This window comes from Panthera uncia (genome assembly GCF_023721935.1).
Source record: "Panthera uncia isolate 11264 chromosome C1 unlocalized genomic scaffold, Puncia_PCG_1.0 HiC_scaffold_3, whole genome shotgun sequence".
In the NCBI taxonomy this organism is placed as follows: domain Eukaryota; kingdom Metazoa; phylum Chordata; class Mammalia; order Carnivora; family Felidae; genus Panthera; species Panthera uncia.
The window spans coordinates 69,884,798-69,907,375 of record NW_026057584.1 but is presented as its reverse complement, the minus strand read 5'-3'; the positions used below and the strand labels follow the sequence as shown (position 1 = coordinate 69,907,375).

General features: G+C 34.7%; 1 protein-coding gene across 3 annotated transcripts in view; it reads left to right on the top strand.

Moving 5' to 3' along the window:
- PSMD14 (proteasome 26S subunit, non-ATPase 14) overlaps positions 1-22,578 on the top strand; it is a 98,413-nt gene that overhangs the window by 19,870 nt on the left and 55,965 nt on the right. The window contains exon 2 of one of the 3 annotated variants that reach the window (XM_049615600.1): positions 11,947-12,004. The exons of the other annotated variants lie outside the window; for them this stretch is intronic. The gene's annotated coding sequence lies outside the window, so the exon portion shown is untranslated. The remainder of the gene's footprint in view (positions 1-11,946; positions 12,005-22,578) is intronic. 3 annotated transcript variants of the gene reach the window in all.

Here is a 22,578-nt window from a genome sequence, read left to right as displayed (position 1 = left end):
GTCAAATATATGACGGACTAAGACATTTGATACCATTTTTGGTAGAAAAAGTATATGGGATGAGAAATAAGAGAAGATACCCCTGTTTAATATAGGAAACTAAGATATTGCAATGTAATCTCAATATGCCAAATGTGTGGGATGTTACGATCTTGAAAATCTGGTGTATGTCGTTTTCTTCCCTACCCTCAACATTGTTTTGCATATTTGATTTATTGGCCGTCTTGCTCATTTGGAGCACTGATCTTTGGGTTTCCAGTTTTAAACTTCTGTGATGTAACTTGTAACTTTTCAGATCATATTACCATTTGGACAGTTCTCTAGATAAAATACTAATACTCATTTAAAATCTGGACAGATATGGTTAGTGTTCTCTCTCACAACACATTCAAGGTGGTTCTTTGTGGGGTGTTATCTGGGTTGAGTGCCGGGGAAGCATATGCCACCAGAGCAGGGCAATAGTCTCCCTCAGGCAGCTTCCCAGCACTGCTCTTCACACTGCTGGTGGTTTCACAGGCTCTTCCTGCCGGGACACTGAATGCCTATGTTGAGCACAATGGGAAGGCTTAGGGACAATGAAGAATAAATTAATGATTTTGATAGTTACACTTTTCTCTTACTCCTGTGTACATTTTCCCTCTTTTCACCCAAATATGTTCTTACCTGCCTATGGTAGCTCTCTGTTAATTAGTTCTTTGTTCTCTAGCGTTCTAAACACCAGAGCCTAAGTAATTAATTGAAAGCAAAATGCCAATCAAAAGTAGATAAACTAACAAAATCTAGTTTTGGTAAGGCACCCTTTAATGTTTTATAGAAAAGGTGTTCTTTTACTTCATGGAAACTGCTTATTTCATTACCTAGTAGAATATATTTTTGTTATCTTTAAATAGCCATATCAGTGTAGGGAGACCATTTTGATTTTACTTTAGTTTGCCCCTGATTCCACAGTTTCAGGCTATTATTTCCTTCCCATTTTACCCTCTGATTTCTATTTAAATTTTTTTTAATTTTTTATTTTTTATTTTAGAGAGAGTGAGAGAGAATGTGAAATGGGGAAGGGGGCAGGAAGGGGGGGAGAGAGAGAGAGAGAGAGAGAGAGAGAAAGAGAATATTAAGCAGGCTCTACACTGAGCAGGGCTTGATCCTACAACCCTGGGATCGTGACCTGAGCCAAAATCAACAGTTGGATGGATGCTCAACCTGCTGAGCCACCTAGGCACTCCCCTAATTTCTGTGTTATAGATTAAATGAGATCTTTGAAAATTTTATAGTTCAGTCTTTCAACAAGGCTCTTCCTTAGGGGTTTCCTTGAGGGCTGTGAAAATTGTAGCAATATAGGGAGATAGCCAAATACTCCGAAGAGGGAATGTAATTGTCAGTGGGGTCTAGGGCAAGTGTATGGCTCCATAAAGAGAACCCACATATTTTTACAGTTATCAGGATTCCCCTAGAATTTATAGAAGTGGTCTTATACCGAATATGGACAGATGCCGAATGCTTCCCATGTTTTGATGTGAGGTGTTCTATGTACTTAATCTCCTCATTTAATCCTCATAACAATCCTATATGAATAGGGATAATTATTTCTGTATTATAGGGTTGAGTCACAGAACTAAGAAGTGAAGTTAGACTTGGAACTCAAGTCTGATGCCAAAGTCTATTCTATATCAACAACATCTATATCAGGTAGATAATCTTATAGTGTTGTCATTAGCTACTTTCTTCATAAATTAAAAAATCTTAATTAGTCTGGAAATTTTTATTGCAAAATGTAGGTGAAGAGTAAGATGCTTGCTTTTTAAATTTTTAGGAAACCTAAAATATTTGAGAGGATTTTTCTTCATTGTGACATGTAATATCAATTTCATGTTTTAAGAATATTTAGGTATTGACTGCTTATTTCATTTTATTCCCTATGATAATGTATAATGTATACCTTGACATATTGGCAAAAGCAGAGTATACAAATAGGACAACTTTTTAAAGAAGGTTTATGTTCCTTTCTCCTTTTAGTTTATAAAACATTTTCCTTACTATTCAGAAATTGATTAGTGCTCTAAATTGACTGCCAAAATAAAGTTGTTATATTAAAAAAATTACTTTTGGAAAGACGCTCTTTACTAAGCGAATTTGAATGACCAGTCTTGTTGTACCTTGACTTGTAATAATGAAAGAAGAGGTACAGAGAGCTGTTTTATTTGAATAATAGACTTGCCAATTAGCCATCAAGTGCTTCCATCTGTGAAATTTTTGATCAGATGGGTTAGCTGGGATGTTTCCAGACTAGGGCATCATAAATGGCACTTGAAAACTGTCACTTTGATGATGAGGTTTCAAGTATTACACTGCTTGATGCTGTGGAACCTTTTTTTCCTTTTGCAGTACCATGTTTTTTTAGAACATACTGATCCCACTTAAGAATTCTGTGGCATCAAGAGAACTTGGGAGACCTGCCACTGATGTAAAGTTCTGCTTAATCTGCTGCTCTGCCCTGTGCTGAGATTGGTTTTTAAACCAGAGTATTAACAGCTTCTTTAATGGCCTGCACAGTAACGTTGGTTGGAGATCTGACTGGCACAAGCAGGTGATGCTCATTGCCCATGGGCCATGAAGCTGGCACACACTGGCAAGTTTCTTTGTACTTTCCTGGTAACATACATTCATTTTCAAACGTCTCCCTCCCTTAAATAAATGTAGAGTAGTCTGAGGCCACTTAAGTGTTGAGATTTCTACATGTAGCAGTTATATGGAATGAATTGAACATCTGTCTTGTATATTTTTTAGGATTTAAATTACTTACTGGTAATTATTACATTTTAAGATTTGTTTAGTAATTTGGAAATATAGATTTCTGGAATAATTGTCATATGTTTTTTTCTCACTGTGCCATATCTTCCTTGCTTGGTCTTATAATTTAAAAAATTTTTTTTTAATCTTTGTTTTTGAGAGAGAGACAGACACAGTGCGAGCAGGGGAGGAACAGATAGAGAGGGAGACACAATCCAAAGCAGGTTCCAGGCTCTGAGCTGCCAGCACAGAGCCCGATGCAGGGCTTGAACCCACAAACTATGAGATCATGACATGAGCCGATGTCAGACACTTAACCGATTGAGCCACCCAGGTGCCTGCTTGGTCTTATATTTTATAGGATGTTTTCCTTAGTAAGTTGACTTCTTCGAATGCTTGTGGATATGGTTAGATTATGGAGTCCCTCTCTGGTCCTCAATTTGTGTACGGACATATTCATGCCTTTGTCATTTTGTGGACACCAGCCTGGCTTTCTCTCTGCCTTGGCACAGATCTCTGATCTGTCTAAACTCCCTGAGAAAGGCAGTAGGCAAGGATGAAAGCCCACATTCTGGAACTAGACTAGATCTGAATGGCCTAGAGAGACTAGAGAAAATGACAATACAGTATCCATATGCAGGAAAACAGATGTCTGGGGTCTTGTTCCTATTCATTTTTCTTCCAGGGTTTGTTTTCATATGTTAATATCATCCTCAGTCCCTTCAACCTCTCTGAGTGGACTTTGTCCCAGTGAGAAAAAAGTATCAATTCAAATGTTTTGTTGTTTGTTATTTTGGATTATCTAACCACTGTGCCCTTTTTATTCTTAGGTTTGGCTTTTCTTCCCTCTCCTAGGCAAAAATGTCCAGGAGTTCATAAATAGCATTAATTAAGCAACAGGTTTCCATTTTACAGAAGAAATTGAGGCATATGGCAATTAAGTAACTATGACATTTGAAGGAAAAAATAATGATTTCAGAGTGGAACTGAATGACTTGCTTTTAGGTGTTCCTATGTAGAGCCTTAAACAACAGTATAAATGGATGTGACAGTGTGATCTTTGCCTTCCTTCCCAAAAGAATAGAATTTTCCCCTGGGCGTTTTGACCACAGCTTTAATGCTCTGTAATAAGTTTTGGTTGACTTTTTATTTTTTTTCCTGTCCCCGTTCCTTTAATTCCTCTGAAATAACAACTCTGTAATCTTTTGGTTGGTATTCCAAATTGTATTGGGCATAGATGAATGTTTAATGACGTTAAGGCAGAGGTCAGTAGTATTTCTAGGAAATCTTGGAGAGATGTTTCCTATCTCTTAATCTCTTCTCTGTTATGCCTCAGAACGTCTGAGATTTTTATGCTTCTAACCAGCATAAATCAAGGAGTTGTTTTCAGAACTGAACAAAGTAGTTTTAAATAGGTAGTTACTTTTAAATAGGTAGTATGACTTCTTACAGAGTTCAGAAGTTAGAACTGTGTATAAGTTGAATAAGTGCCTTGCCATTTCTGTCATCTTCTCTAGAAACAACCACTGTTAGCAGTTTCTGTCCTTCTAGAGATACTCTGTATTAGTGCTGTCCAAGTAGCACCTTCCGTGAACAAAGAAACATGGTATACGCAGCTGTGCAATATGGTATCCACTAGCCACATGTGGCTGTTGAGCCCTTGAAATATGGGTGGTATGACTGAAGAACTAAATTTTTAAATTTAATTTTAAATAATTTAAGTTTAAAAGTTTATTAGAGAGAGAGAAAATGAACCAGCAGGGGAGGGGCAGAGAGAGAGGAAGACAGAGGATCTGAAGCAGGCTCTGTGGTGAAAGCAGAGAGCTAAATGTGGGACTCGAACTCATAAACCATAAGATCATGACCTGAGCCAAAGTTGGACGCTTAACTGACTGAGCCACCCAGGGGCCCCTCAATAATTTAAGTTTAAATAACTACAATTTAGCCAGTGGGTACTGTATTGGACAGTGGGAATATACATACTTAATAGTATATCCTGGATATTGTCCCCTCCCATATTCAGTACCTATAAAGCTACCTCATTTTTCTTTAAGTGATTGTTATCCCCTTTTATGGATGAACCATGACTTATTTAACCAGTCTTCTGTTGATAAACACTTAGGTTGTTTCTTTTTTTTTTTTTTTTTTTTACTATTTATTTATTTTTGAGAGAGCGAGAGAGACAGAGCATGAGCAGGGGAAAGACAGAGAGAGGAGACACAGAATCTGAAGCAAGCTCCAGGCTCTGAGCTGTCAGCACAGAGCCTGACGTGGGTCTCAAACCCACGAACTGGTGAGATCATGACCTGAGCCGAAGTCGGATGCTTAATCGACTGAGCCACCTAGGCACTCCTACTTTGTTTCTCGTATTAATGTTTATGAAAAGGTATTTACTACAACATTGGCAGCTTTGAATTTAGGTGTCACCACTTACCTTGATCACTTTGCACACATTGGTTAACTTCTTTGAGTCCCAGCTTCTAATGGACCTCCAGAATGGTGCTAGAAATCCATATTAGGAGTGGTAGATAATGATAGCCTTACTGTTTACTTATTTTAATAATGAAACCATAACAACTCAGGACTGTATTTAATGTTGAATTATGGCAGAACATTCAAAAGGCTTCAGTTAGCCTAATTTAGGTTTGTAAGTGCAGATAGTTTCCACCTTTTATTCAGCCGACTTCTCTGAATTGTATATAGCCATCTGTAGATTACTTTTCATTTGCTAATCTAGAACTTTTTTATATCAGCTGGCAAATTGTACATTTCAAGCTCTTACATAGTGCCTTCTTTGTCAGACAATGGTTAAATTTAAGCAGGGTCACTGATTTATTTATTTATTTTTTTTTGGTAGTTGACATTCAACATTATATTAATTTCAGATGTACAACATAGTGATTTAGCGTTTCTTTGCATTACAAAGTGATGTAGCTGCCATCTGTCACCATATGAAGTTTTCATAATGTTATTAACTCTGTTCCCTGTGCTATACATTGCTTCCTCACATATTATTTATCTTATAACTAGAAGTTTGTACCTTTTAATCTCCTTTCCTATTTCGCCCTCCACCCCTCTTCCTTGGCAACCACCAGACTGTTCTCTGTATCTAAGAGTCTGTTCTATCTTGTTTTATTCATTTGTTTTGTTTTTAGATTCCACATGTAAGTGAGATTATATGTATTTCTCTGACTTATTTCACTTAGTATAATACCCTCTAGGTCATCCATGTTGTTGCAAATGACAAGATTTGATTCTTTTTTGTGGTTGAGTAATTTTCCATTGTATATATACTACAGCTTTATCCATTCATCTGTGGATGAATGCTTAGGTTGATTCCATATCTTGGCTATTGTAAATAATGCTGCAGTGAACATAGGGGTGCATATATCTTTTTGAATTAGTGTTTTTGTTTTCTTCAGATACATATCAAGGGATGGAATTGCTGGATCATATGGCAGTTGTATTTTTAATTTCGGAGGGAACATCCATACTGTTTTTCATAGTAGCTGCACTAATTTACATTCCCACCAACAATGCACAAGGGTTCCTTTTCCTCCACATCTTTGCCAACATTTGTTATTTCTTGTCTTTTTCATAATAGCCATTCTGACAGGTGTGAGATGATATCTCATTGTGATTTTGATTTACATTTCCCTGATGATTAGTGATGTTTCATGTGTCTCTTGGCCATCTGTATGTTTTCTTTGGAAAAATATCTATTCATGTGCTCTGCCCATTTTTAAATTAGATTGTTTTTGATATTGAGTTGTGTGCGTTCTTTATATATTTTGGATATATATCCCCTTATCATTTATATCATTTGTAAATATCTTCCATTCAGTATGTTGCCTTTTTGTTTTTTGATTTTTTGTTGTTTTTGTTGCTGTGCACAAGCTTTTTTATTTTGATGTAGTACCATGTGTTTATTTTTGCTTTTGTTGCCCTTGCCTGAAGAGACATCCAAAAAAAATATTGCTCAGACTGATGTCCAAAAGCTTATTGCCTATGTTTTCTTCTAGTTTTATGGTTTGCGGCCTTACATTTAAGTCTTTCATGTATTCTGAGTTTATTTTTGTATATGGTGTAAGAAAGTTGTCTTATTTCATTGTTTTGCGTGTAGTTGTCCAATTTTCCCAATATTTTTTATTGAAGAGACTGTTCTTTCTCCATTGTTTCTTGCCTTCTTTGTTGTAGATTAATTGATCGTATAATCATGGGTTTATTTCAGGGCTCTTTATTCTGTTCCATTGATATGTGTGTCCATTTTTGTGTCAGTACCATATAGCTTTGACTACTATAGCTTTGTAGTATTGTTTACATTTGGAACATTATATACCTCCAGCTTTTTTGTTCTTTCTCAAGATTGCTTTGGCTATTCAGGGTTTTTATGGTTCCTTACAAATTTTAGGATTATGTATTTGTTCTAGTCCTGTGAAAAATGTCATTGGTATTTTGGTAGGGATTGAATTGAATCTGTAGATTGCTTTGGATAGTATGGACATTTTAACAATATTAATTCTTCTAATCCATGAGCATGGTATATCTTTCGATTTATTTGTGTCATCTTTAATTTCTTTCATCAGTGTTTTATAGTTTTCAGAGTACAGGTTTTTCACCACCTTGGTTAAATCTACTTCTAGATATTTTATTCTTATGGTGCAATTGTAAATGGGATTGTTTTCTTAATTTCTCTTTCTGACAGTTCATTAATAGTTCATAGAAAGAGAACATTTTAATTTTGTATCTTGCAGCTTTATTGAATTTATTCTAATAGTTTTTGGTGGAGTCTTTAAGTTTTTCTATATGTAGTATCTTGTTACCTACAAATAGTGACAACTTTTCTGATTTGGATGCCTTTTATTTCTTTTTCTTCTGATTGCTGTGGCTAGGACTTATGTATTGAATTAAAGCAGGTCACTCTGTTAATATAACACTGTATTTGAATATTTTATGGTATATTGGAATATTGGTGAATAACAGGGATATAAAAAGGCGGTAATACTATTTAGAAGCAGCTGTAGATCCTAAAATTATATGGATTATGGAAGCATATTATGAGTTTTGTTATAATTTTTTTCTTTAGTATTTTCAGTGCTGTTGCTTATTTGAAATAAAACCTTTAGAGTTATATTGAAGAAGTAAACTTTTTTGAGCACAGTATATATCTCTTTATTAAGGTTTTAAATTTTTCTCAGCAATTTTTTGTAGTTGTTAAATGTACAGAATTTTCATGTTATGTCATATTTATGTTATATTTCATATTTCATTTTATGTTATATTTCATATTCATATTATATTTCATATATTTCATGTTATATTTCATAACACTTATATTTCATAAATATTTCATATTTATGTTATATTTCATATTAATATTTCATATCTCCTATTTCATATATGAAATATATTTTATATATTTCATATATTATGCGATTATAATAAGTAATTTTATTTCATTGATTATGTTGTCTGTAAAACATTTTACTTCTTTCTTTCTAATCTGGATGCCTTTTATTTCTTTTTTTTGCTGAACTGACTGGAACCTTCAGTTAAATGGTGAATAGATGTAAAAGTGGGCTTTCCTATCTTGTTCCTGATCTCAGAGAAAGTGTTCATTCTTTTACCATCAAGTGTATTAGCTATGTGTTTTTAAATAGGTGGTTTTTATCAGGTTACAGAAGTTGCTTATTAGTTTTACTTTATTTAGTTTTCATCTAGAATGGATATTGGATTTTGTTAGATTCTTCTTTTGCTTTTGTTGAGATGATCACATTGACCCTTTATCATTATATAATGAGCTTCTTTAAATTGTTTGTTATTAACACAGATTCCAGTTTTCTTTTTATTTAGTGGTAATGTGGTACATTTTTTCCAGTGAATTTATTTGGGCCTTTATTTAACCTACTTTCAGTACCTTTCTTGTAAGCAGCATATAGGTGGGTCTTGTTTGTCTTCAGTCTAGTTTGCTAATCTTGGCTTTATGTTTTATTTCTTTTATTTTTTCTTTTATTTATTTCTTTGTTCCTTCCTTCCTTCCTTCCTTCCTTCCTTCCTTCCTTTTTATTTATTTTGAGAGAGAGAGAGAATGAGTGGGGGAGGGACAGAGAGAGAGGGAGAGTCCCATGTAGACTCTGCACTGTCAGCACAGAGCCTGATGCAGGGCTCAAATTCATGAACTGAGATCATGTCTGAGCTGAAATCAAGTTGAATGCTTAACTGTCTGAGCCACCCAGGTGCCCCAATCTTGGCTTTTTAATTGAGATATTTAGGTCATTTATATTTAATGTAATTATTGATATGGTTACATTTAAATCCATGATATTACTGTTTACCTATTTTTCTCATATTACAATTTACCTATTTTTCTCAAATATACATAACATAAAATTTACCACTTTAACCATTCTTAAGTATACAGTTCAGTGGCATTAGGCATATTTTCATTGTTGTACAATCACTACCATCCATCTCCAGAACTCCTTTATCTTCCCAGACAGAAACTCTGTACTTGTTAAACAATAATTCCTCATTCCCCTCTCTCCCAAGTCCTTGGCATGCAGCAGGAGAGGGGCAGAGAGAATGGTGAGAGAATCCCAAGCAGGCTCCACGAACTTGAGATCATGACCTGAGCTGAAATCAATGCTAAATTGACTGAGCCACCCAGGCACCCCAGAACATAACATTTTTTACATGCTGGTCTATTGCCCATTTAAACAATTGAGTTATTTTTCTTTTTAATATTGTGTTGTAAATATTATATTTTATATATTTTATATTAAAGATCTAAATATCTTTATATATTATGTATATATGCTCCTTTATATAGTTTGCAAATATTTTCTTCGAATCCATGGGTTATCTTTTCACTTTCTTGATGGTGACTTTTGAAACACTAAAATTTTTCATACTTATTCTAAGTCCAGTGTATCAGTTTTCTCTTTTATAACTTGTGCCTTTGATGTTGTACCAAGAAATCACTGTCTAACCAAAGTTCGGGAAAAATTACTCCTCAGTTTTCTTCTAAGAGTTTTATGACTTTAGCTCTTAAATTTATTTTTGTGATCCACTTTGTGCATGTTGTGAGGTGGGGATCATGCTTTTGCATGTAAATATTCTTAGCACCTTTGAAAAAACTCTTCCCATTGGAATTGTGTTGGTCCCTTTGTCGGAGACCTATTCACTTCTAATGTTAGGATTTATTTCTGAAATTTTAATTCTGTTTTATTGATATCTGTATTTGTCCTTACTGTACTGTAATACTTTTAAGATTTTTCTGTTTATCACTGGTTTTTAGTTATGGTGTGCTGTACGTTGATGTTGTTCATGTTTCTTGTGCTTGTGATTCTTTGAGATTCCTGTATCTGTAGGCTTATTATTTTCATCAAGTTTCAACAAATTTTGAAATACTTCTTTAAATATTTTTCTGTTCTCCTACCACCTATCCACCATTCAGGGATCCCAAAGACATGTATATTTTTTCTCATTGTAGTTGACCTATAGTTCATTTATGGCTTCTGTTAATCTTTTTTCCTATCTTTTTGGTCTCTGTGTTTCATTTTCTATTGCTGTGTCTTCAAGTTAACTCATTTTTTTGTGTGTGTGTATGATTTAATCTTCCATTTATCCCATCTAGTGTATTTTTTATCTTAATATTTTTTCACCTTTTGGTCACCCATGGGCACCCTAGGGTTAAAGCGCTACCATGCCTCTCAAAATTCACCCCTACTTCATCCTATTACCACTGATAAAATTACAGTTTTCACCTCAGGAACTTTTATTTGGGTTGTTTTATGTCTTCCATGTCTCCACTTTTTAACAATTATAACAACATTTTAGTATCCTTGTCTGCTAATTTTATTATCTTTGTCAGTTCTGAATTGGTTTCGATTGATTGATCTTTGCATGCCTGGTCATTTTTCACTAGTGCCTAACATTGTGAATTTTGCTTTGTATGCTGGCTGTTTTTTATTCTCATAAATATTCTTGATATTTATTATGGAATGCAGTAAGTTACTTCAATCTGTTTGATTCTTTCTAGTTTTGCTTTTAAAAATTATTAGGTGAATTTGGAGCAGTGCCTAGTTTGGGGCTCATTATTTTCCACTATTGAGGCAAGACCCTTCTGTCTAATTAATGCCTTTGCATTTGGAGATTTTTCAGTTTTGTTGGTGGGAACAGGCACTATTTCCAGTGCTATATGAGGGGTAAGTATTCTTCTCTCTAATCCTTTTGGGTGGTTCTTTCCTCAGCTCCTGGTAGTTTCTTCATACCTGTGCTTATCAGTACTCAGCTGAATACCCAAGAAGGAACCTCAAGGTCTCTAGGGTTTTCTCTCTTAGCAGCTATTTTCTCAGCTATTATCAGTACTCTGCCCTGATAGCTCTGGCTGCTTTGGTCTCGCAGTAATCTCAGCTCCATCACCTCAACTCAGAGGGTCCACTAGATTCTGCCTGTTTTCCTTTCCCCTGCACTGTAGCCTGGAAACTATCTTAAGGCAGTCAGCTTGGGTGGTAGTAAGGTTCATCTCTGTGTTTCCCTGTTCTCAGAAATCATAGTCCTTTGTTACCTGATCAACCATGTCTTATAAACTATTGTTTTATATAATTTTATCTTTTTATTTGTTTTAAGTGGGAATGTAAATTTAGTCTCTGTTACTATATCTTGGACATAAGCAGATCTCTCTTTTATTTACTTTTTAAAGGGTAAAATTTGTCTGGGACTAGATATTCTAGATGCGGTTCTATTTTCTACTTGAACTTTATAGAGATTAATATTAAAATTATACTGAAGAAAAAATGCTGAAATTGAATAATTAATTGAAATCATGTTAACTGAAAATGCCATTCTTAGCATTCAGAGGGAGTAATAAACAAGATAGGTTGAGACCAATATTACTTTATGGACACATAAAATTGAATGTATAGGGCTGGATTTCTTAAACAAGATAGCATGAATACTAACAGGATAGATTGATAAATTAATTTACATTGGAATTTAAAATTCATTTTCCTCTAAAAACACCATTATAGAATAAACAGTTAGTATTTGTGGAGCACTTGTACCAGACACTGTTCTAAGTACTTTATATACATTAACTCATATACTCTTTACAACAACTGTATGAAGTTGGGTTATGTTGTAATCCTCATTTTTCAGAGGTAGCTGAGACATGAAGAAGGTTACAGCAAAATGGTGAGCCACAGATTGGAAAGAGGTATCTAACATATAGTGGAGAAAGCACTAGTTATCAATATGTATATTTAAGAAACCAGAAAGATACCCATTTTTAGGTGGGCAAAAGATACAAACATTAGAAGAAACATGAATATGAAATATAAAAAAACTGTAAAAGTGTATAATCACCTTGCTAAAATCTAGTAATGATAAAGATTTGCCTGCCCTACAACCTAGCAGATCTTTTCCTAATTATGTTCCCTGGTGAAAGTCTCCCACATGGAGACAGGAACATTCATAACAACATTATTTATATCAGGGGTTGGTACCCTTTTCTTAAAGGGCCAGATAGTAAATATTTTAGGCTTGTGGACCAAATGGTCTTTGTTGCAGTTATTCAATTCCACCCTGCCACTGTAGTGTTAAAGCAGCCATATGTAATAAAAAAAAAAAAAAAAAAAATGAATGGGCCTGGCTCTGTTCCAGTAAAACTTCATTTTCAAAAACAGTCAGCTGGCTCACCCACAGGCTGTAGTTTGCTGATCTCTATTTCATAATATCAAGAAATTGAAAACAGCCTATTGTCCATCAGTAGGAGAATGTGTACATAATTTTGCTTAACAGTGGAATTTTGTAAAGTAGGTGATCTTCACATACCAACATGATTAATCCATACTTATATAATGGAAAAAGCAAGTGGAGGAGTATTACATTCTATATGAAGTTTTTGTATACAATTTAAAACATGAAAATGCTAATCTATATTTTATCTATGTATGTTTATATTTGTATAGTGAAAGTATAAAGAAATGCATGATAATCACCAAAATTAGAGTAGTGGCTATACCAAGGGTATGGAGAGGATGCAGTTAAAAAGGATCACACGAGAGCTTCATCCCAACTATTTAGTGATGTTTTATTTCATAAGCTGGGTAATGAGTGTATTACATTATTTATTACATCTTTTTGGACCTCTTAAATATTTTATATAAGTTTTAAAAGAAACAAAGTTTAAAAATAACAAAATAACAATGATTAGTTAGAAAAAACATTAGTTGTTCACACTTTGGATGTTTGTCACTTGACTCTCTCTTCCTCTCGTTGCTGACTTAGGAGTATCATTTGCCTCTCTTACACCCAAGAAAGCAACTTTCTACTCTTAGTCCTAAGATCAGCTCTCAGTATGAATAACCCCTGTGTGTAGTCTGCTGCCAACTTGGTTTACTGTCTCAGTCTCTTGTTCTGTTTCTAGTGTGCTTCAAGCACCTTAATTTCCTTTTCTGTAGCCTCTCATTTATTCTGCCTTTTGGATATATTTATCCTTCTGGGAGAAGGGATCTAAAGTTCTTAATGGAGACCACACAAGCAAAGGATTGCCTTTGGCATTTTCATGTATGCTTGGCTCACAGAGGCATCAGAATGCCTGCTGGCATGTTTGTGGGTGAGATAGTGATCAAAAATAAAAGCTAAAACTGCATTTATTTATAAAGAGATTGAAGAGTTATTTATTGAGCATCTTTTTTGTGGGTGTTGGGTAATCTTTATCTAGTGTGGAATTCTTTCAATTACGTCCATAACCTTCTCTTAACGTTTTGATTTTTCTATAAAGATACTCCAACAGGGAGGGGTGTGTGGGTGGCCTAGTCGGTTGAGCTGAGCGTCCGACTTCGGCTCAGGTCGTGATCTTACAGTTCGTGAGTTCAAGCCCCGCCTCGGGCCCTGTGCTGACAGTTCGGAGCCTGGAGCCTGCTTTGGATTCTGTGTCTCCATCTCTGCCCCTCCCCCACTCATGCTCGCTCTCTGTCTCTCTCACTCTGCAAAAATAAATAAACATTAAAAAAAAAAAGATATTCCAACAGGGAGCAATAGTTATTATGCAGAGCATGCACCCAGATGCTGTGTGGAGTTACAAACAAGTGAATGCAAAGCCCTTACAGAGTGTTTTACTTAATGGAGACTTAATGACATAAGAAGAGTTTGTAGTAAAGAAAATCTAGTGGTGCTAAGGCGCACCGCTTAGGGCCTGCGTGAAGAGTCCACTGTTAACCTACACTAGAGACAGTATAATATGAATAGTGAATGTTTTCTTGCCTAAAGTAAAAGACATATTTCTTGGTTAATGAAAGATTATTTTAGCATTTGGTAAGAGAAGACATTTCAAAGTAGATGCTGTTTTACGACAAGAACAAAAATATCATGTGTATATCATAAAATGTAAATTTCATTTGTATTTTTTTTTATTAGAGGGAACTGTGGGACCTTTCAGTCAGGTGCTTTAGTCTTAAAAGTATTACTTATTTGAAGATAAAAGTAAAAAAAAAAAAAGGCAGGGGGTACCTGGGTGGCTTAGTTAATAAGCATCTGACTTTGGCTCAGGTCATGATTTCACAGTTTGTGGGATCCATCCCTGCTTCAGGCTCCGTGCTGACAGTGCAGAGCCTGCTTGGGATTTTCTCTCCCTCTCTGCCCACTTGTGCTGTCTCTCTCAAAATAAATAAACTTAAAAAAGAAAGATAAAGAAGTAGCATTAGGTTTTGAAAAAGTTACTGGTATATGTAGTAGTATAAAGTTGCCTCTGACTAGCTTAAGCTAGGCATAACAAATAAAATGGGAAAGAGACTTCCAATATGGACTTAAATTAGAAAGTACTGTACTTAATAGTTACTTGGGTATAATAGAGTTACCGTATTTAGCAAATAAAAATATGGGATGCCCAGTTAAATTTGAATTCTATTTGAACAGAGTATTTTTAAAATATAGGTATGTCCCAAATATTTCATGAAATGTACATATTTAAAATATTCATTTATCGAAATTCAAATTTAACTGAGTATTATGAGTTTTTTTATCTATCAACTCTGCTTGGGGATGAAGAACTTTAGTGGTTTACATCAAGAGGGAAGAAAACTAGCGTTATTAAGAATAGATGTTAGTGTGTTTAATTTTGAGTGAATAGCTGATTGTTATGATTTTTGATAGTCTTAAATTGTTCCTCTTTAGGCAGGCCTAAACCATTGTTTGTATACTGTATATAATGCTATTAAAGTTGCATTGGATTAAATTTTTTTAAAGTTTATTTTAAGAGAGAGTATGCATGAGCAGGGAAGGGACAGAGAGAGAGAGGAAGAGAGAGAATCCCAAGCAGGCTCTGTGCTGTCAGCACAGAGCCCCACATGGGGCTCAAGCTCATGAACTGTGAGATCAGAACCTGGGCCTAAATCAAGAGTTGGATGCTTAACTGATGGAGCCACCCAGGTGCCCCTGCATTGAATTAAATTTGAACTTTGTAATGCCAGGTCTTGATTAATCAGTGTGATAGAAAGGAACAGAGAACTCAGATCATTTCTAATAAGAGTAAAAACAAAAACAGTTATAATGAGATATGGATGGATTTCATGTCCCTGTAATATTTATAATTATCAGAATGCTATGGTGGTAAGCAGTAAGATTCTGTTGGTAAGAAATAGTTAGATTCTGGAGATTTTGGATATGGCTTGAAGGTATTTCCTATCTTGATTAATGGTATTGATATTTGCCCCGCTTCCCCAGGAAAAACATGCAGTCATAGTGTGCTAATCCATTTCCTCTACATAGTTAGTCCTCAAGATTTGTAGTATGTGGTCTGTTTTCTAAAAGTCTCTTGAATGTATTTCTTCTGTCATTGCATCTGCTTAATTCAGACCTTTACATACTTTTTATCTGTACCCTTCTTGTCACAGTATCCTGTAGTAAATTTTGCTACTACCAGCAATGCAAGTCCTTTTTAAGATGTAGAGCTTATTATTTTATTCATTTGCTTAAACATTCTTTGTAAGGCTTTAGTCATCTTCACTGTAGCGTAAAAATTACAGTCCTCAAGCCAAACTCTAGTGATTCTTGAGGGTTTAGGGAAAGGGGAGTGCCATCTCTCCTAAACGTGGATCAGAATCAACTGGAAACTTTCTAAAATGATATGTAAAATAGTATGTCATTGTTACTGGTGAAAACGCATCTTCTCACTTAGGTGTAACAGGGCAGAGAGAAGATTGAAGACTAGTATGTGAACCGCTTTGTGGAATGGCTGCTTTGATCCTTTTTTGAGTTGATCTCTTGTCTAGATATTTAGTTCTTTGTAAGTTGTCTTTTTCCAGCTTTCTCTTGTTCAAACCTTCTCATATCCTAAACTAGCCCTATTATACTATTCGGTAATTCCTCAGGAGTCCCAGGTCATTCTGCTTCTATTCATTCATGACTCATTCTCTTGAAACAAATGCCCTTTGCCGCCATTGTTTGTCTAATGAATTGTACTTTTTTTTTTTTTTTTTTAAGTAATCTTTACACCTCATGTGGTGCTTGAATTCACGACTCCAGGATCAAATGTTTCATGCTCTTCCAACTGAGCCAGCTAGACACTCCTGAATTATACTTCTTAACTTTCCTTCTGGACTGCTTAAATAATCTTCTTCCTCTGGACATCTTCTATGGTGTGTCAGTCAGGAAAGCTGGGTTGTGCTTCAAGAACAACCCGTAAATCTCAGTGACTTAAATTTTTAGAACTCAGTGAGTTCTAAAAACTTCAAGAACAACCCGTAAATCTCAGCTCCTTTGATTAGTGATTCAGCTAATCCTAGCCTTGAACTCTGTGTCTTCTTTTCCAGCGGTACCCATTGCTTGAATGTCGGGTAATCAGCTTTTTAGAATACTGTTGGTTACAATGACTTAAAACTACAAAGTTTTCCTTTTCACTTACGCTGTATGTCTGTCATGGATCAGTTAGGTGCCATTTGACGGTGTCATCCTTACTCTGGGACTCAAGCTGACAGAATGCTATCATTGAGCTCTGGCTCTTAAAAAGCTTTGACTGGAAATGGCAGGTCACCTCTATTTATATTTCATTGGCTAAAGCAAGTCACATGTTCCCACCTAAATTCAAGAGGTCAAGGAGGTGTAGTCCTATTATGTGCTGGAGAGAAGGACCAGAAATAATTTGGTGGATAACAGTAATTATCACTTACGATGTCTTCAAACCTGATTAATCTCTTACTTCCTACTGTAGCACTTTGTAAAACCATTGCATTTCACTGAGTTGAGATTATAATAAAATCCTATTGTAATGTGATTTGTGTATGTGATTTGTTTGGGGATTGGCTGTAGATCTCTGAAATTCCTCGTCCATTAGCCAGACAGACTTACTCCAGTCCTTTCATTAACCTCAAAATAATGAAATCCTTTGGTTTACAAGTTTGTATCAGTGGTTCTCAACCTTGGCTGTATTTTAGAATCACTTGGAATGCTAAAAAATAAAGAAGATTCCTGAGCCTCACTCCAGAGTAATTTACATCAGAGTCTCTGAGGGTGGGCCTAGACATCAGGATTTTTTAAGTCCTCCAGGGGATTCTGAGGAATAAAACAAGGTTAGGAACCACTGGCTTACATGTTTATTTCTTTGAAGTAAAGGGGAAGGCTCTTTGAAAATAGGCCTTGTTTTTATTACATCTCCAAAGCTTATTCTCTTTCCTATTGTTTTGAGTTATCCTTTGATAACTCAAGTTACAATTATATGCTCATTTTTATTTTTACTTGTGTATTGTCTGTCTCCAACATACATTTTAAGGACTAGCACCACACCTAATTTATTCATCATATACCCGGTACATGTCATACATGGCGTGTCATGCACAGAGCTTTCCTGTCTTTTTTCTTTTCCTCCTAACCATGCCTATATTCACCCATGTTTTTGGATTTCCTCCCCTGTGTATGGTGCTTTCCTATATTGTTCTTCGTCTTTATTTTTTTCCATGAGGTGATATAAATAGCATATTTGAAAAATACAAAACAAGATAAGATACACCCACGCAGGCCAGGTTATTAGTATTCTGTGTTAACAACTCTAGGGCCTGCTTTCATGGCTGAACATTTAGTGGCTCTAACAGCTGATCACAGTAGCATCCACTTACTCTTCAGCTCCTTTGATTAGTGATTCAGCTAATCCCAGCCTTGAACTCTGTGTCTTCTTTTCCAGTGGTACCCATTGCTTGAATGTCAGGTAATCAGCTTTTTAGAATACTGTTGGTTACAACAATATTCAGTTCTGAGAACTATATGTGAAAGGGAAATTGTTCTTAGCCTTAGATTTAATATTTGTACAAATTCTATAAATTAAAGAAATATTACATATTATTATAACATTTTGTATAGAAAAACACATCTTCTTTACTGTTTTATAACTGTATATTATTTTAAAACATGTCAGAGAATTCCAGACTGTTTGATTTATATTCTAAAGTGCTAAATATTTTTTGTAAAGGGAAAAGTAAGGATAGAAAGAAAAAGCATTTCTTTTAAAGATGGCCTTTTTTTTTTTTTTTAATTTTTTTAACATTTATTTATTTTTGAGACAGAGAGAGAGCATGAATGGGGGAAGGGCAGAGAGAGAGGGAGACACAGAATCGGAAGCAGGCTCCAGGCTCTGAGCCATCAGCCCAGAGCCCGATGCGGGGCTCGAACTCACGGGCCGCGAGATCATGACCTGAGCTGAAGTCGGACGCTTAACTGACTGAGCCACTTAAAAAAAGTCATATCTTCAGAAAAACACCCATTGAAATTGAAGCACTATTAACTTATATTTAACTTAAGAACTCATGCTTTAGCAGCCCATTTTATTGTTTAAAAAGCTTTGAACAGTAATGTGCAGGATGATAACTGTTTCATATCTCTGTGTCTTTCAGTGTGTCTTTTTTTTTTCTTGGAATACCTTTTCCCAACATTCCTCTCCCGTTTTTGTTTGGAAAAGTTCTGCATATTCTTTAATTCTTAGCCTATGGAAAGATTTTATCAAGTAGATTGCTCTGACTTTTGTGTCCCTTATATACGCCTCTATTTTTGCACTTAATCTACTGTGTTGCATTTACAGTTTTGTCTCTTTCTTGCCTACCTCCTAGTTCATAAACCTTTTGCGGGGGGGGGGGGGCATGTTTGCCTTTGTACAGCCAGCAAGTAGGCTCTAGTTTGTGGTTGTTCAGTGAATAAATAAAAACATACATTCTGTGTATGTGTGAGTAACATACCATACATGTATTGTGTACTAATACAGAAGGTGGGCCAATAGATTATGAGTGCTTCCCAAAATAACCAGTTTGTGGCTGACTTATATTTTACATGTTTTGTGATTTAAATTCAGAGATAAATAGTAACATTGAACATTGTAAAAGAAAAAAGGGGCACCCATGACTGCAAGCATTTTAAAGTCTGAGCTAGTAAGTAGTAGAGGGTCTCTTGTGGAACAGTTTGGATAACTTCATGTTCTGTTGTAGGACATGGAAGGTTCTGCTTGATTCTGGGAATTAATTTCCAGTTATAAAAGACAGCATGTTTTAGCTACTCAAACATTTGTAGTTATCTTACGGTTTCTGAAGTTTGACTAACTGATCTTCTGTGAATGATGCTTCTATATAACAAAGGTAGTCAAGCATTGTGCTTGCTCCTTCCTCATTGCTGTGGGGCAGAGTGAACGTAACCCAGAGTGGGAGATAGTAGATCCCTATTCCGGAGGGACACATTTCTTAGATGTCTAAAGTGATTGATGCTTACAGTATATTTCACACACATATTTTTAAGTACGTAAAAATTATTTCAAAGTGAGTGTCTTAAAAGAGAAAGAAATGTAATGTTGGGCAGTGTGCATTAGGCCTCCAGATCCTTTGTTACTTAGATTAGTTGTCTTTATAACCAGGTAATGTTGTCATCTTACCCTCTCCCTTACTATTCTGTAGCCCCACCCTACTGCCTTTTTCCCCACTGAAATTTTTATATTCTCAAAGTACTGGCTCCATGGTAGCTATTTAGGTTTGCTGTATTGGAGGAGGTCAGTAGACCTAAGGAAAGAAAATCTGTTTGCATAGAGGAACTGAGTTTGTCAAATTGGAAGACTTGGAAGAAGAGTAGGGTGAGGTAGGGAAAGGAATATAGAATTGGGTGTAGTATAATTTCTATTTTTTATATCCTTGAACCATTATATTGCCCATTGTTATCTTAGCCCTTGCTAACCAAGTTTTTAATAAGCATATTTTTAGTTGTAGTTACTCAAGAGTCCAGCTATATTACAACAGTTGATGAAATTATGTCTGTAGTGTCATGGTAATTTTTTATTGATCACAAGGTACATAATTTTAGGTATTATAAGTTTTCTGATGTTTAGTTCTTACTCTTACTCTTTTTATTAAAGGAAGTATTTTCAGGGTGACTCAGAGATGAAAGACATAAATATGTTAATTTAATTGTAAATATTTAAAATGTTATTTATATAGTTGAATTTTATTTAAAATGCCTGTAATGCTGAAGAATATATAAGAATATTAGTATTTATGAATACAGCATTTCAAAAGCAATGCATCATTATTTTGATATTTTCATTCTTATTTTTCTTTCCTTCTTTTTGTATTTTTTTTTTTTTTCTTAAGAATTAATGTGCCATCTGGAAACCTCTGAGATCATGCCATAAAAGGAATTTAGGCTTTTTGGCAACCAGTCATTAGGATATGCTGTGACTGTGCACCTTATCAGAATAATAAAACATAATTAGAAAGGTGTTTAACTCATATATATTTCAAAATATTTTTAAATTGAGGATTCGTGTATGGACATTATGGGAGTGAAAAAATTAATATTACCCTATCCTAATGGTAAGGTGATTAAGTCATCACCATAGGACAGTTGGATCCTTAAATGGAAATATAAATCAAAACCTTATATGATTAAGTGGTTCCAAGCTATTTCTAAACACTATGTCCTATATCTTCTTTACAGTGTTAAAATAAGCAAATATAACTAGTTTATATGTTTTTTAGAAGGGAGAGTTGCTATTTTACATTGCAATTAACTTGCTCTATTCTTCTCTTCTGAATAATATAGTCATTGGAACTGTTAGCCAAAGGACCTTTTTGGGGGGAACACTTTTTTTTTAACTCTAAAAAGTAACAAGTTTTTTAAATTAATTGAGAGAAAACAGCTGAAATCATGCATTGAAGGGGTTAAGTCGACATGAAAGAATTCATTTCCACTTTAATGACCTAGCCTTGCTGGGTTAGGACGATGGGGAACATGCTTCTGACTTGTACTCCTATTGCCAATTAACACCTCCTATAACAGGTTGCCTCAGCTAGTCATTGAAGCTCAGGCAGTAGAAATAGTTTACATGCAGCTTGTTTTTCACACTAGTTGTTTAATACTCACAAAATTAAAGTATTAAAAGGTTGTTTCTTACCTTGCTAGATAGGAGATAAACAATACCATCGTGGTTATTTGTAGGTGTTTGAATTTGCCTCTTGTGGTCAGTTGGTTTTTTTAAGGATGTTTTAATTGCAGAAACTGAAGGTCGTTCATCAAATTTTTAAATATTTGACAGAATTTGTTAAATTTCAGTTATCTTGGATACTATAAATTTAAAAATATTTTCTGTCAACTATTCAGTATATGTTTAGGTTTTATTTTGTTTTTCAGATGTAGTCACCTGTATTTGTTAATAAAATTTGTTTTCTCTTTCTTGAAAAATACGTATTTTAACACACTTTTAAAAATAATTCTGTGATGCAGGACCAAATATACACCTTTAAACAACCATTGTAAAAATAAAGCCTGTGTGATATTTTAACCCTAGAACAACTTTTTAACAAATTTTGAAATGTTTTATGTCGTTTCCCAAAATAACTTTATATTTTTAGATAGTTTTAGAACGTTGCAGTTCAGTGATACTATTTATTGTACATTTCTTTTAAGTGACACTTTGGTTCATGTTTAATCAGCAGGTATTTTAATAACATAATAAAATTGGCTAAATAATTGATACCAGTTCACACTAAGAGAAAGGTGGAGTAATATAACTAATAGTGTTAACAAATTTGTTAAAAGGCCTGAGTAGGTAACACTTTGAGGCGTTAGTTTTATCCTGTTATAATGGCAAATGCCTTTTTTTTTAACACTTAGTCAACAAGGGCTGCCCAAGTAAAAGTCACAGCTTTTTATGCTGGATCAGATTTTAACCTTCTAAATGGGGGTGGGGTATGGGGAACCATGTCTCATTTAAATGAACCACATTTAAAATTTGTGGATCTAGAAGTTAATTTTTGTTTTACTGAATGTGGCAGATGAAAACTTACTGTACAGAGGTTAGTTTAATGCCTTTGTGGAGTCCATCATAGGTATTATAACACTGGTTGGGTAGATTTTCATGGTATGTATAAAGGCGCTGTTTGTGCGTATGGCTCACCTATTTTCTCTGATTTTATACTCTTAGATTAAAGGTATATATTTTCTCTCCTTTTAAAATAAACTTAGTTTTGAAGAGTCAGACTTATGTAAGTGATTTTAAAGTTGCCTGTAGGAATTGAATATTGAGGAGTTGTGTAGCAAATTTAACTATTGCATTTCAATTTCTTGTTTATCCTAGGGGTATATTTTCGTTATGTGTCTTATACAGCAATATATAACTGAATCATATTTCACTTTTTAAATTGTAACATTAATTTAAATTTTTAACAATAGACTATAATAGCTGCAGAACATTTAGGTTTTTTTCTTTTTTTAAAGTAAACTCTACCCCCAATATGGGGCTTGAACTCAAGACCCTGAGATCAGGAG